General features: G+C 48.0%; 1 pseudogene; it reads left to right on the plus strand.

The window, feature by feature from the left end:
- Window positions 1-1527: 1527 nt before the first annotated feature.
- LOC136539350 (VAN3-binding protein-like) lies at window positions 1528-3848 on the plus strand (annotated as a pseudogene).
- The last annotated feature ends 11454 nt before the right edge of the window (window positions 3849-15302 follow it).

A 15302-nucleotide genomic window follows, 5' to 3' on the forward strand; every position in this document is an offset into this window, starting at 1 on the left:
TCGGTCGTAGCTAGTGCTCGAGTCCACCAGCAGGTGAGCTGAAGAAGGCCTGAAGCTGAGCCAGGCCAACAGGAAAAGAAAACTCAAGAAAGCGAAGAAAAGGCACGGCCGGCGGCTTAGATGGTCTCCAACAACAAACTTATATATGACCACCTAAACCCAAAATAGGTAGCAAGAGACCTAAAATCAGTCTTCAACAGAGTATCTATACGAGAGACCTATTTTGGGTTGCCTGAGAGGCACGACCTAAATATGAAGATCCTCTCTCCTGAAAACCCATTTACAGAAAGAATTCTCTTTTAGATTTTATTGTTGGAGAAGATACCAAATAGGTATTGAACTTTTTGCCTAAATAACGAAACGGAAATTCCTGGCTACGCCGGGTGGGTCGCTCCTCCGCTTTGCTTGACTGCTCCGCTAAAGTTTGAACTGACCAGCTGCTAGCTAGCCTTGACATTGTTATTAGTTTCTACTAGTGTATTAGGAGGTCATTGGAGATCGATTTGGACCCCCACTACCGCTAGGATGGATGGAAGTGCACATGACACAGCAAAAAGGTTAACAGTAGCAGAAGAGTAGCCATCCCATTCCCATCCATCAGCATGGCAATTGCCAATTGGCACCGTCTGTTGATTCTATCCCGCCATTTTTTCTATCCGTCCACCAGACACCAGTGGTGTCTATGATGATGATGGATGCGAGAGGCATTCCATTTTCTCAGCTAACCTACCTGGCAACAACGGCGTGACCGGTTCCGTTGCTCCGCGTGACCTGCAACCTGCTCCGAGGCTCCGTTCTTCGGTAGAGACAAGACAAAAGCGATGGACCTGGCCTGCACCTGCACGAGACAAACACATCGAGAGGCAGGCAGGCATCAAGCCCCACGCCTGCTTCTGCTTGGAGAATGGAGGGAGAGGCAATCAAGATCAAGCCACGGGAAGGAATAACAAGCCGAGCCGCCCCGATAAACAAAACCGATGAGCAGAGACAAGCGGCCAAGACCAGGGGACAGTGTCCAGCGCCCTTGTCCTCCTATCGCTACCGGGGTCCGGGGAAACAGTCGAACAAATGGAGAACCGTGCAGCAGTGAACGGACACTGTCCAGCTTCCATGGGTCTCTTGTCAGTCATCGACGTCGTCTGCTGACTACTGACTGGTCTCCAGATGCAGTGCAGACCATATAATTTGCATGCATCAGCGCTCCTTATCGTTGCCATCAAGATTGTCGCGGACGAAAATGTCTGAAATTTTGCTTCGTGATAATGCGTGGCCTGTGGCTTTTATAGGATTTGGAAAACAAAACTTGTTGGCAGAAAAGGAGGCAATACCGTCCAATACAACACCACAAATTAATGTTAACTCCAACTAGTGTCCACATTGCTGCAACCGCAAACAATTCAATAATTCTGAATTTCTAATGATGATGTTGCTTGAACGCAAGAGGAGTATACAAATACAGGTGCTGCACAGTACTGTACCTTCCGTGAGGCTGGGGCCCGAGCAGTGCAGAGGCCTCCTCCAACAACCGCCGAAATGCCAATCCAAACAACCAATCCAATCCCCCTGGTTCCTTCATCAGACGGGAGCTAGCTTGAGCATCAGAGGTCCGAGATAGCTCACCTGCTGCGAGCAGATCGCTTGAGAACGGCGACACGGGTGGAGTATTTTATACTGCCATTGCCACCTCAGCTAGTACTGGACAGAGTCGTCGATCGGCAGGGTAGAAAAGGAGGCCAGGCCAGGAGCCTGTCAGCCTCGTGTTCCCCCTCTCGTTCCTTCTGCCTGCCTGCCTTTGCCAGCCATAGCACGGCGGCTCCACACCCCTGGCCTTGTGCTTCGTGCGTGCCTCCCTCCCTATAAAGTACGCGGCACCGTCTCGGGGACACTTGCAGAACCATCAGTCCATCACTAGTGACCTGCAAAGACACGCGAGGCGCGCAACCGCAGCAGCTGGTCTGTGAATTAGGAATTAGGATGGCGATGGAGAAGAAGAGCTGGAAGGCGAGAGACGTTGCTGCTGGTGCTTTCAGCATGGACTTGGAGTTGGTGGTGGGCGAGGAGGAGGACGACGACGCGGTGCCGGCGATACCGCCACCGCAGACGCCGCTGGAGCCCATGGAGTACCTCTCTCGGTCGTGGAGCGTGTCGGCGTCGGAGATCTCCAAGATCCTCGTCGGTGGAGGAGGCAAGAAGAGCAGCGCTGGCGTTGCCGCGGCGAGCCGGCTTCGGGAGGTGACTATACCGGAGCAGTCTGTGCTCGCCACCACGTCCTCCTCCATCGTTCCTCTCTCGTGCCATCATCAGCAGCATGTAATTAAAAAATGCACATCTCGCTTCATCCTCTTTGTGATTTTATTTGGTTATTATATTGTTTTTTTTCATCTGATTCTTGGTGCTAATACTGCAACATACAAACAGAGGGATGCAAGAAGATCTTCCATGAGCAATCGCCACCACCAATCGATTGGCAAATGGTTCCAGGTTCACCACAGGGAGACCTGCCGCGCGAAGCAGAGCGGCAAGGAAAAGCAGCGCGCCGACAAGGCCCACGTGCACGCCATGGTGTCCGTAGCCCGGGTCACGGCCGCGGTCGCCGCCGTCGCGGCGGCGGCCACGAGCTCCGACACCCAGGCGGCTACCAAGATGGCCACGGCCATGGCGTCGGCCACCGAGCTGTTAGCCTCCCACTGCGTCGAGGCAGCTCAGCATGCGGGGGCGCGCCATGATCAGGTGGCCGCCGCCGTGCAGGCCGCGGTTGGCGTTAGAAGCCCGGGTGATCTGATGACGCTCACGGCGGCCGCAGCAACCGGTACGCAAATCCGACCGTGCTGTGTCATCGCGTCGCAGGTTCAACTGCCGATTCTTGAACAAGATCAAGATGCTAAGTTTCTATGCACTTTGGCTGTGTCCATCAGCTTTGCGAGGAGCAGCAACACTGAAGCAGAGAGTGCAGCGAGAGACAAGGAGCAATGCGAAGTGTCCTCCCGTACGAGAAAGGGAATTCGTGGAGCCCGGACATCTGGTGCAAAGAGGGGGAGCTGCTGAAACGCACAAGAAAAGGTAAATTCAGATTTCAGAACATGCATCCAGCTACAAAAATCAGGATCGAGAAGCATATAAAAGCTTCGAAGCATGGTCGAAAAAGCTAAGGTGCAGAGTTTCGTTCTTGATGCAGGGGGTTTGCACAAAATAAGAGTATCTATCTACATCAACAAGCGGTCACAGGTAAGATATTTCCATCGTTCAGTTCCAAATACTGGTCAGACTAGAGAGATATGCACAGTTACTGACAATATGTACATATATAACAACAGGTGATACTGAAGCTGAAAAGCAAACACATAGGAGGTGCGTTGTCAAAGAATAACAAGAGTAAGTTCCGATATCTTACTACCGAAACATTGAGTCCAACTGGCCAGTAGTTTATGAAATTCCATCTCAGCACTAACCCTTTTGGCTTGTAACTGGTGCAGGCGTGGTTTACGGTGTGTACAGCGAGCTTCCAACCTGGGCTGAGCCAGGGAAGGACTCTACGGAGGAGACATGCTGCTTCGGCCTTAGCACGGCGCAAGGTCTAGTGGAGTTCGAGTGTGACGGCAACGCGAGCAAGCAGAAGTGGGTTGACGATGTGCAGAACCTGCTTCGTCAGGCGGCTCTGCATGATCAAGTAGGGAATAAACTGGGATTAGTGAAACTCAGTTAGTGCAGCCTCAATATATCCTCTCTCATGGTAGCAGATTGCTGTGTCCTGCCTGCATCAGCGATGTGAGAGGGGTACATAACATATTGGTCGTACTCTTGTCACTGACTTACATGCTATACCACATACGGAATATATGTTTTGTAAAGGACCGGAGCAGACAATCAAAATCGTCGGAAGGATGCTGATCGCTGGCTTTCTGGAAAAACCAGCTATATGCGGAATTTTAAGGTCGGTTAGGTCCCGACGTTCGGTCTACTCGAATGGACCGATCAGTTCTTCGGTAGTTTCAAAAGTTCAGTCATCTAATATCATGTTAAAAATTCGGCCATCTAAAAACAGGGATAGATCGATTAGGGTTTAAACTCAAAATCGAGCAACTTCGGTCTTGATCATGACCCAACTACCTGGACTAGACTATCAACCACAAAGTAGCAAAATTTGTAGCAAATTTCATCAATTTTTTTTTTCTATTTCAAGGCACAAATGACAAGACAACATATAGATAAAACAAAATTTAATACTATAGACTGTGTCGGCTCCTCGAGCAGGAGCCGCGTCCACGTCACCCCGAATCCTTTCTACCGTCCGATCTCCTATACCAACGGCTGTGATTGTCCCCACTGGATTAGGCTAGAATCTAATTCTCCTGCTTCTCCTCGTCTTTTCCGCCTCCTCCGCTGCTTCTCCTTGGCTTCTCGTCCGAATTCGAAGAACAAAATATATACTGAACGCTTTTGGGTTCTCCCTCGTAAAAAACACGGCTTCTCTCCTCTCGTCCTCCCTCACGAGCCCGGCCTCGACGCCCTCCAGCGCCCCCGCCTGTGGCCCTAGCGGTGCTCATCCCCGGCCATGGCGCGACGCGCGCGGCCCCCTCCATGCCGGTCTCACTACTAGAAATATCCACTTCTATGACAAAAATCTTAATGACGAATCTGAAACCGTCATAGAACAAAGCTTTTTATAACGAATATTTATGTTTTGTTATAGATCAGTGGTGATGATCCTCCAACCCTCGCTATCTATGACGAAATCAGATATCGTCACAAGAAGCGTCATCGAAGAGCACACAGGTTTCGTCACAGATCACTCGCGCGACTCATCTGTGATGATCCTCTTTAGAACTGTGACGACCAGGGCTTCGTCATGGAACTAATTACACATCTGTGACGAAGTTTTTGATCTGTAACGAACGACACTTCGTCATAAATCTCCACACTGTCCTTTCTCCGTCCGATGTGTGCCTGTGGGACCTACAATTATTCATCCGTAATGCTTGCAATTCGTCATAAAGTCTCCCGCTCGGTCCTTTCTCCATGCGACGTGTACCTATGGGACCATTCTCTATCCGACGTGTACCTGTGGGACCTGTAGTTACTCATCCGTGACGCTTGTAATTCGTCATAAAAGTCTCCGCTCGGTCCTTTCTCCATCCGACGTGTACCTGCGGGACCCTTCTCCATCCGACTAGTAGGACCCGATGGTTTACGTGTCATGTGTACCTATGGAACCGTTCTCCATCTCCATCAGACCTGTGGGACCCAACGGTTTACGTGTCACGTGTACCTATGGGACCATCCGACCTTTGGAACTCGACGGCTTATGTGTCACGTGTACCTATGGGACCTTTTTCCATCTCCCATCCGACCTGCCGACGGCTTGCGTGTCACTTATTGCCGCTGGGGTTTAATAAATTGAAACTAAAAAAACCATAAGACCTGGGAGTCGAACTCGGGACCCAGAGCAAGGAATAGACCGTTTTCACCATTGTGCTAGACGTCTAGTTGTGTTGACATGTCTTTGGAGTCCTGTAAATGTCCGCTGTGTGGACAGGTTGACTTATATATTGTATGTATATCTTGCAAGTGGAAACAAATCCGTGCCCGTTGGACTTGCGGCAATGGCGGCGGAGGATCCCCGGTGTGCTGTGGTGGCTCAGGCGTCCTTTTGGAGGCTAGGCGGCGGGTCATCCCGATGGAGCACGGTGGCATTGGCGTTTGTGTCCATCGTGTGCCGCGGTAGAGGCGACAAATCCGATCCGCAGGTCTCCTTTCTCGCCTTTTCCTGTTCGCTTCACTATTTTGGTCCTTGCTTGAACATGAGGTATACAAGAAATATTGTAGCATTGTAGATCTGGTTAGGCCAATGCTAATGAAAAGAACTAGGAGGTGGCACTGGTTGATTTTCTGCTGGTGTCTTGATTTTCTACATATGTTCAGTGTTCTTACTGTAAATGCTTGTGTGCAACTAGGCCTGTTAATTGTCAAGTGCTTGCTTGATTATACCTATCTGTCTAGGCAAACATGCAAGGCTCTTCGCTTCTACCTTAAACTATTTTTCTATCCAATGCTTGCTTGATTCTACATTTCTATTTTATATGCTCCAGTGCCACCAGTGAGTCCTTATGGTATTTTAAACTTGTAACATATCTGAGGCCATATTTCTGTGCCAATGATGTCTACATGGCTGTTGGATGCATTAGGATGCAACTCATATGTTAGCTTTCTGTGTCTTCTCCTTGTTGACAACCAAGTTATCCATTTGGTTCTAAACAAGAGGAAGGCATCGAAAGCAAATCAATGCTTTGTGTCCATCATTCACATCACTGAGGCCAATAATGTTTAAGTTGCACATGTTGCTACTGATGCCAATGATGATCACTACCACTTGTTTACTGACATTCTACTTGTGAAACTAAGGAAGCCCAATTAACTGGTGAAATTGTAATGGTTACAGCTCCATTAACTGCTACTTTAGTTTGAGTTATATATATCTATGTGGTGCTACTCTAAATTACATGAGGTCGTACCATAAAATTTTTTAATGATTGTTAAAGTTGCACTTTGGTATGAGTTGTGAACTTCACTAATGGATCTTTGTTGGTTTATTTTCCTCTTCAGAGATCATTGAGGAAGCTCTCATCGTACTGCACACTGACGAAATGGAGACCCCCCCAACAAGAGGAACACACTAGCCAGCCTCACGGAGGATGTTGTTTTCGAGATCCTACGCTGCCTCCCCGCCCGCTCCTTGTTCTGCTGCAAATATGTCTGTCGCTCCTAGAAAAAACTCATCTCAGACCCCAACAACCATAAGAAGCTGCCCCAGACTATGGCTAACTTCTTCTACGACAGTGAGGACGCCAATCAAAACTTCACCAGCTTCGTCCGTGGTGTACACCCCACTCCTTGGAATTCTTGCCCTTCAACATTGAAAATGTAGCTGTCTCAGATTGTTGCAATGGCCTCATCCTATGCTGGTGCCTTGGGTTGATGGATACTGCTATGTTGCAATCCAATGACCTAGAAGTTTAAAATTCTGCCGCCTAGCACCCATGCTGTTGGCCATGCTGTTGGTGAGGCTCGCTTGGCGTTCGATCCGACAGCCTCCTCTCACCTCCATGTGATTGAATATGTGGATGTCAATGCTGTGTGTGCATGTGTGGAGATCTACTCATTCTAAATTATAGCATGAATCTATAAGGAATCTGAATTGGGCGAGCATACTGATATGGTATTTTATAGACAACCAAGTTTGTTTTTAACGGTTGTCTACACATTATGGTGCGCTCTAGGGAGTACGCTATGATACTTGTTGTGGATATGGAGGGAAACAAATGGAGAAAAATTGATGGGCCTAGTGGTCTTCAACACTCCATGCATCAAGTTCAGGGTCACTTGTGTGTATGTACTGTTGGTGGTCCCAATGATTCCAAGCTTTCAATCTAGATTCTTGAAGACTATGGTACTGATAATTGGACATTGAAACATACGGTCACCATGCGGATCCTGTTTGGAACGATTAATATTAGATTTGGTTTCCTAGATTTTATTGACGAGAACATAGTGATTACAGTTCATCCAGAATGGAATTTGATTTTCTTTGTTGGGGAAGATGGAACAATCATCGCATATGACATGAACCGCATAAGTGTTCGTGTCATCCCTACCCGTGTCTTTCGGTATGGTAGACATTCCATTAAAAAAGAGTTCATCTATAGACCATTCTATCTTCCTTATGTTCCCTAGTTCTTGGATTCATTAACAGAGCAGTAAATAAAGCTGCATTTGATGTATCTCTCTGTCATGCATTTAAAATGGACCAATGTTGTTTGCTTGTCTATGGACATATTAATTTCCTCAATGATGGATGTTGTCATTATTTCAGCTAAACTAGTATGCAATCTTTGTTTTATTTACAAATTGAATTATTTTTTTGGTGCGCACATGTGTTACGATGGTGTTATAGCTCCCTTCACCGTTTCATCCATTAATTCAGCTAGTAGTAGAATACTTATATTGATTTCTAATGCCATGGGTACATGGGGTATGCAGATGAGGGCACTCCAAAATACACAAAAATGACACTTCAAAAGCACTACAATGCACTAGCCATATTGTACTACTAAGCTATGCTACTATTAAGTTAGCCAAACTTAAAATCATAAACAACACTAGTAACAAGCATCACAGGAAGACGAGGAAAACTACGGAGGATACTATCAGACGCGTTCAAATGTATAGAGGTCAGACTTTCTTACATGTGATATAACATTTCAACACCAATGGCTCCTCTGTTCTACTAGACTAAGTCAAGACTTGCGGTCGAACTTTCTTAAGTGTGCAATAACATTTCAACACCAATGGCTCCTCTGCTCTGCATTAGACTGAGGCGAGACTTGCTCCTCGCTGCAAGGTTCTTTCAAGTTCAACAAATTTTATCAAAGACACAAGTTGGCTTCAATAGAGATCAAAGGCACTCATGAATGTTTAGCATATTATAGATCAGATCAAAGGCAACTAGAAAGAAATCTACAACGAAAAGCAACCAACAGGGGCTACAAACCAGCTACAAAATGACCAAAGGACCTAAGCTACACCACGCTTAACAAAGTATAACCCACCTACGGCTTTGTTTGGATGCGCATGTATTCATCTTAATCCACATGTGTTGAAGTGGATCGGAGTGGAATTAAACTAAATTATATTCCATTCCACTCCAACACATGTGGATTGAAATGGATACACATGCATCCAAACAAGGCTGGATACAAAGTTCAACAAAAGTTAACACCAACATGCAAATAAGAGTTCACATATTTTGCAAGGGCGTCCCACAGATCAAACTTATTCATGACTACTAATACTACTGATATGTCCCATAGATCAAGGGCCGAGGTTAGCATGTAGGATCTCGTCCACGTCCACCTTCGGTAAGATGATGTTGGCGGCTGGCTCGAAACTCTCGATTAGATAGGTGATGTCATCGTCCGTCGAACGCTGGCGAAAAACCTTGCTCCACCACTCTAAGGTTCACCGCTGTGCCAATCTGAAGCTGGGTAGTAGCCAGCACCATGGCAACCCCCTGACAAATTGCTTTGATCACCATGGCTCGAAGGTGGGCCGATAGGGCTTGGATGTGCTCCTCTGCAGCGAATAGATTATCCACTTTTCCAACGGGGAAGGCCACGTTATAGGCGGCTAGCATGGACTGCTGTAGGGTGCTGACCCACGTGCTCAGTACCACTGTATGGTTCATCATGTGTTGGGCCTGCTCATTGGCAATCGCCAATTTGCCTCATGTCTGGGAGGCTAGATTCTTGGAAGCTTGAAGTGTGTCGCGTGCGACGTCCAGCTCACCGTGCAGCATCTCGGCGTTTAGCCTGGTCGATGACATAAACTGCTTGGACCTCACAGTAATCCTTCAATAATTGATGGCAGTCTACGTCGTCTGAGGATTCACCCACTTAAGAACTAGAGGGCTATGCGGGGACAGACGGGCTCGGCGGCAGCAAGCGACGACTGGACGACTCTCCGGCACCACTAGGGGAAAGCCCCATGACCAAGGATGGCGCTGTCATGGAGGAAGTGCTGCACAATGCAAGCCAAGCTCAAGCCCATATATGATAAGGAGAGAACTATTTGATTGAGAAGGCAAACGACTTTTACCGAACTGACCGGCGCAACATGGCACGACACTAGTGCTAGACGCTGATCGACGGCGGGGTCACCGCAGATGAGGCGCATGGACGAGCAGGTCACCCATAGGCTGTAGAGGTCGTCCATGGGCCGCTATGAGGTCGTAGTGAGGTGGCCAACGATCACAATTTGCACCTCGGTAGGGAGCACTATCAGCGACATGATTGCCGGAGTGGATACATTTATGGCGTGTGAATGGTGGTGAGCCAGAGGGCTAGAGAGGCAGAGTGGCACAACGTAGGTTGATTAAGGAGGAGGCAGGGGAGGCCACCGAGCGAGGACTATAGTAGGAGTTCTTGAAATACCCTCTGTGAAATAGCATGGGAACTCGCAATGACTTTTGCGTGATGTAAGGGGGGAGTCCAACAATGGGAGTGAGGCCAGGCTTTATACATATAGGGACGCCAGGGCTGGAACAAGCTTCTGATGCGAGCACACCTCATTCATCATTACTATTGTCCAAGTAGTGAATATTTTAAACGGGTTGAACCATCTATCATCCGGTGAAGTATATAGTGGCACAGTGCAGTCCAATCCAAGCAGTCGCAGGCTCACAGTAGCCGAGGGACAACAACTCGCTAGAGATGGCTATGAAAGGATCAAGATGCCCAAGAGGGGGGGGTGAATTGGGCTAATTCTAAATTTTCTTGCAATAAGTAAATCCTATGGTTAGCCCAATTAACCCCTTGTGCCTAGAAAAGTGTTTCTATCAATCTAACGCACAAAGGACTTGCAACATATTTTCCTAACTTACTCTAGCATGGCAATTCTATGATTGTAAAAACAAGTATTGAATTTCTCAAAGTAAATGCTCAAAGTAAATACTCAAAGTAAATAGAGAGAGAGAGAGGAACACAGTGATGTTTTGCCTGAGGTATCAGGAGAGTCGCCACTCCCCACTAGTCCTCAGTTGGAGCACCCACACAAGGGTGTAGCTCCCCCTTGATCTGCGCAAGGATCAAGTGCTCTCTACTGGGTTGATTCTTCGACACTCCATCGCGGTGAATCACCCAAAACTGCTCACAACTTGAGTTGGGTCACCCACAAGCTCCGCCGGGTGATCACCAAGCTCCCAATCACCACCAAGCCGTCTAGGTGATGGTGATCACCAAGAGTAACAAAGCGCGAACTCTCACTTGACCACATGAAGCCTAATGAGAATGGTGGATGCACACTTTGCTACTCTTGATTCACTAATGATGCTACTCTCTTGGATTCTCAAATCTCAATCACCTCACTAGGACATTGCTCTTCTTGGCACTCACAAATGTGTTTCTTAGCTGTTGGAATGAGCAAAAGTGACTCTACACATGAGTGGAGCTTCTATTTATAAGGCTGCCTAAAAAACAAACTGTTATGTGCCTCTACGGGGTGACCGGACGCTCCGGTCAGTTCAACCCGCACACCAGTGTTTAAGTGTTGACCGAATGCTGGCAGGGTCCGATCATCACTGACCGAACGCGTCCAGTCACATTAAACCCTCACTGGAACCTTACTGTACTCGATCGGACGCTGAACCCCTAGGGTCCGGTCAGTACTGACTGGTCACGTTTGGTCGTAGAATTCCTTCTCTGGAACCTTACTGGAGTCGACCGGATGCTGGTCCTTAGCGTCTGGTCACTCGACCACTCAGCATCCGGTCGCACCGAACGCAATCTCCTTGGTTAAATGAACTGACCAGACCCTGTGGCCAGCGTCCGGTCGCATCAGAGCCAGCGTTCGGTCAGCATTTGACCCTCCATTCACTTCAAACTTTCGATCATATGTGAATGAAGTTTGCTCCAAAGGATCTTAGGCATATGTAGGAGCTACCTAGTGCTAGTTTTAACAAGTGTGCACAACACCTAACTCACTAGACTCATCTAGGTCAAGCTACCCGTCCATACCCCCCTTTATAGTACGACCAAAGGAAAAACAAAGTCCTAAACTACTCTAAGTGTCTCTCCAACTCCAATCGACACTTAGAACTAGTCATCTTAACCTTGTCGTCCATCCTTTGAAACCGAAACAATTTCCATCATAGGGGCATGACCACCTTGATTGCCCAATTGATCTCCATTACCATGACCTAACATAATTGCCTCTGCAAAACACACGTTAGTCATAGTAATCTTGTATTGTCATTAATCACCGAAACCCAATTAGGGGCCTAGATGCTTTTAATCTCCCCCTTTTTGGTGATTGATGACAATACCACCTCGAGTATGTGAAAGAGTGAGGTTTTTGACATGTTTGGTTCATATAAGCTTTTGTCAATAAGAACAAAGTAGTTAGGCAAGCTTATATGACCCAAGCCAATACGATGTACTCAAAAGATAAGAAATAAGCATGAGTACAAGTGGTGAAGCTCATTTGCATCGGAGTAAAGCGTGGAAGCAAAAGCAAATGAGCATTACACAAGTGATATGACATATAAAGGAATTCAAAGTAGAGAGCACACATGTCATATATCACAATCACATAGATATCACTATCACATAGATATAATAATATGCATGAAAGTAAACACACGAATGCATAATAGTAATAGTGTATCACACAAATAAAACTCCAAATGTATATAATAGACTAATAGCTAACTAGGCTCCCCCTAAAAGTCGCCCCCCTGAGTCTACATACTCGAACCCTCTCCCCCTTTGGCGTCAAACACCAAAACCTAAGGGTTGGTCGGTGGGGCTGTAGTGGACGAGCCGGGCACTGAGGTACGAGGGGCAAGCTAGAACTGGGCGCCATCATCATCTGACCCTGAGCTCTGTACTGACTAACCCTCTATGGCTAGAAGCATCGCTGAAGAGGTCTAGGTCTGAGCTGGAGTAGGTGCTGCCTGTGATGCTGCTGGTATGTCTATCGTAGGATCTGAAGATGCGACAGAAGAAGGGAGCCTCTAAGTAGTCATGGTGATGGGAGCTGCTGTAGAGGGACCTGGGGCATACATATGTGGTGGTGTAGGCATGCCTATCAACTCGCTGAAGGATGCTCCAAGACTCCTGGAGACTAATGTGTTAGGCACAAATAGCGAGGGTGACTGATCCGGTGTGAAGCCCGTCTGAAGTGGTGTGAACTACAGGGCTACCACTGGCGAGGATAACCACTAGGACACTTGTACTATGGGAGAAGCAAACGGAGCTAGAGGCTATCCCTGACTCTGAAGCCCACTGGGCTATACTGCTGGAGTCGTCATAGTGGTAGTAGGCTGACCAATCTAGGGCGAAAGCTGTGGCTGTGGAGCCCCAATGGCTATCACTACATGCTGCATGAATCCCAAAAGCTGCTACTGCATGAGTAACTACTACTAATGCATCTACTGCTGTTGCTGCTGGAGGACCTGCTGCTATCGCTGGAACTCATCCTGATAAGCCTAAAACTATGCAAAGTTGGCAGTGGTCTCCTAAGCCTGTCTAGCCTGATCCTGCTGCATCCGCTTCAGGATAGCAATCAAAGCGAGGTCCATCTGTAGTGCAGGTGGAGCGGAGCTAGAACTGCCAACCTCTGCATCATGTCTACATGGAGGCATCTGAGGAATAGGTAGATAGTCATCATCTGAACTATCACTAGACTTGCTCCTCTCCTCCTGAGCCTCAAGCTCCTCCTCCTCAGTAGCGGCTATGCCTCTGATAATCTCGTCCTACTAAGCTACGGACTCTGGTACATCTAGACGATGGCGAGGCTGAGTGGGTGCCTGTGGAGTGCTATGCCTGATCCTCTATGCCATGTTATAAGCTGAAAACTCTATGGTGGCACCTCTGTACTCTACAACCATCTCTGGTGTCCTAACTTGCATAGCCTTAAGAATAAGGAATGTGATCCAATGTGCATATGGAAGCTGCCTACGACCCTTGAAGCCCTCAGCTATAGTATCCTCTATCTCTGATAGAAGGAGGTCCCAAATATCAAACACAGTCTGTTGCATTAGGACATTGAGGAGCCAAAGCTGGAGGTGAGTCAAACCCTCTCGGTATCCCATCCTAGGAAGTAGTGTCCTCCTAATGATAGCCTCTAGCACTCTAGCTGTAGGAGTAAGGTCACTGGGGTTCCTCCTCGACCCCTCACCAAAGGGCTTTTTGAAGCAATGGCACACAAGATCTGTAGGGGGCACCATACCACCATGAGGACGCCTAGAAGGCTCCTACTATCCATAACATACCTCATGTAACCTGACAGGCTGCTCCTATAACCTCAGTATCTCCCTGGCCCTCTGACTCATCATCCTATAGTCTCTGCCTCTGAATATAAAGTGTATAAAGTTATGATGTGGGTCAATGTAGAGTGAGGCATAGAACTGCCGAACCCAAGATGGTACATACAATCCTATCCGGCCAATCAGATCTGTCAGCCCTAGCAGATATGCAAGGTAGGGGCGAATGTGCTCTCCAACTGCTACGACTATAGCCTCTATGCTGTAGACTCTCTAAGATCTGAAGACTGCTCCACTATTCAGATAGGCATTGTAGAAATCCTCCTGTAGTGGCATGTAGAAACCCTTTGCTGCTCTCTCATCCCTCCTGGGTGGAAACCACACATCAAACTCCACAAAGCAAAGCTGCCGAACCTACTTGGCCGTGGCAGCCCTCAAGTCAAGATGGGTCACTAGAGGCGGACCCTATGGTCTAGGCGGTGGACGTGATCCCCTCCACTGTGTTGGTGGCCTTGGTGAGACTGGAACACGGGTACGACCAGAGCGGTGTATGTATGTCTAGGGTGCCTGCTCGGTCTCCTCGGCCTACTGGCCCTCTTGAGTCTGCTGTGATGACTGTCCCTCCTATGTCTCCTGAGCTGGCAGAGGCTCTGCTAGTGGGGGCTGCTGCTATGACTCCTGCTATGACTCTCCCTGAGGCCAAGGATCCACAATGGGAAGATGTTGTCCTGCCATCATGACAGTCCTACGTGGACTACCATGAAGACGCTCAATCTACTCAAGTCTGCCCTGTGCATCTGGTGACAGATGATCTACAATGACAACTCCACTACGGGCACCTCCTCTCTCAGCACGCTCAGCAGCCTCTACAATTGCTGCTGCTCTTGTTGTCTCTGCACCAGGGTACTTTCACTTCTTTGATGCAACCTTCTTCATCGCCTTGCCTTTAGTACCTATAGGCAAGCGAGGTGGAGGCCTCTGATCATCATCTCCTGGACCACCACCAACATTCTTGGTGCGAGCCATCTGATCTGACTAGAACCACTGCTGCTGACAAGATCAACTGTCCACTGACACTTTCGAGGCTTGGCCTCGATCCGTACTCGCGAGCTTGGCTCTGAGTTGACTGTCAATGGCCACTGACACCTCAACGGCACTGACTTGCTGCATGATGGAATAGAAGGATATACAAGTAAATATAATATATCTAATAGATGCGAAACCCTATGAGAGCAAGCAATGTAGGTACAAAATTGAATCGACTGGCTTGCTACTTGACAAACTGACAATCCGAAGAAAAGGAGAGAAGCGTCACACGGGGGATCACCAGGACCACTAGGATTAGGGTTCGCGATGAGTCGATGGCCTTGGTTGCATTTGAGGTCAAAGCTTTGAAACCGATCTAGATTAAAGCAAAGTGGATGCTAGGGCATGGCCTTACCGGTGCTGGACGACAGAGGATTGGCTGTGGACCACGGCGGCATAGGCC

Source organism: Miscanthus floridulus, chromosome 2 (assembly GCF_019320115.1).
Source record: "Miscanthus floridulus cultivar M001 chromosome 2, ASM1932011v1, whole genome shotgun sequence".
Taxonomy (NCBI): Eukaryota; Viridiplantae; Streptophyta; class Magnoliopsida; order Poales; family Poaceae; genus Miscanthus; species Miscanthus floridulus.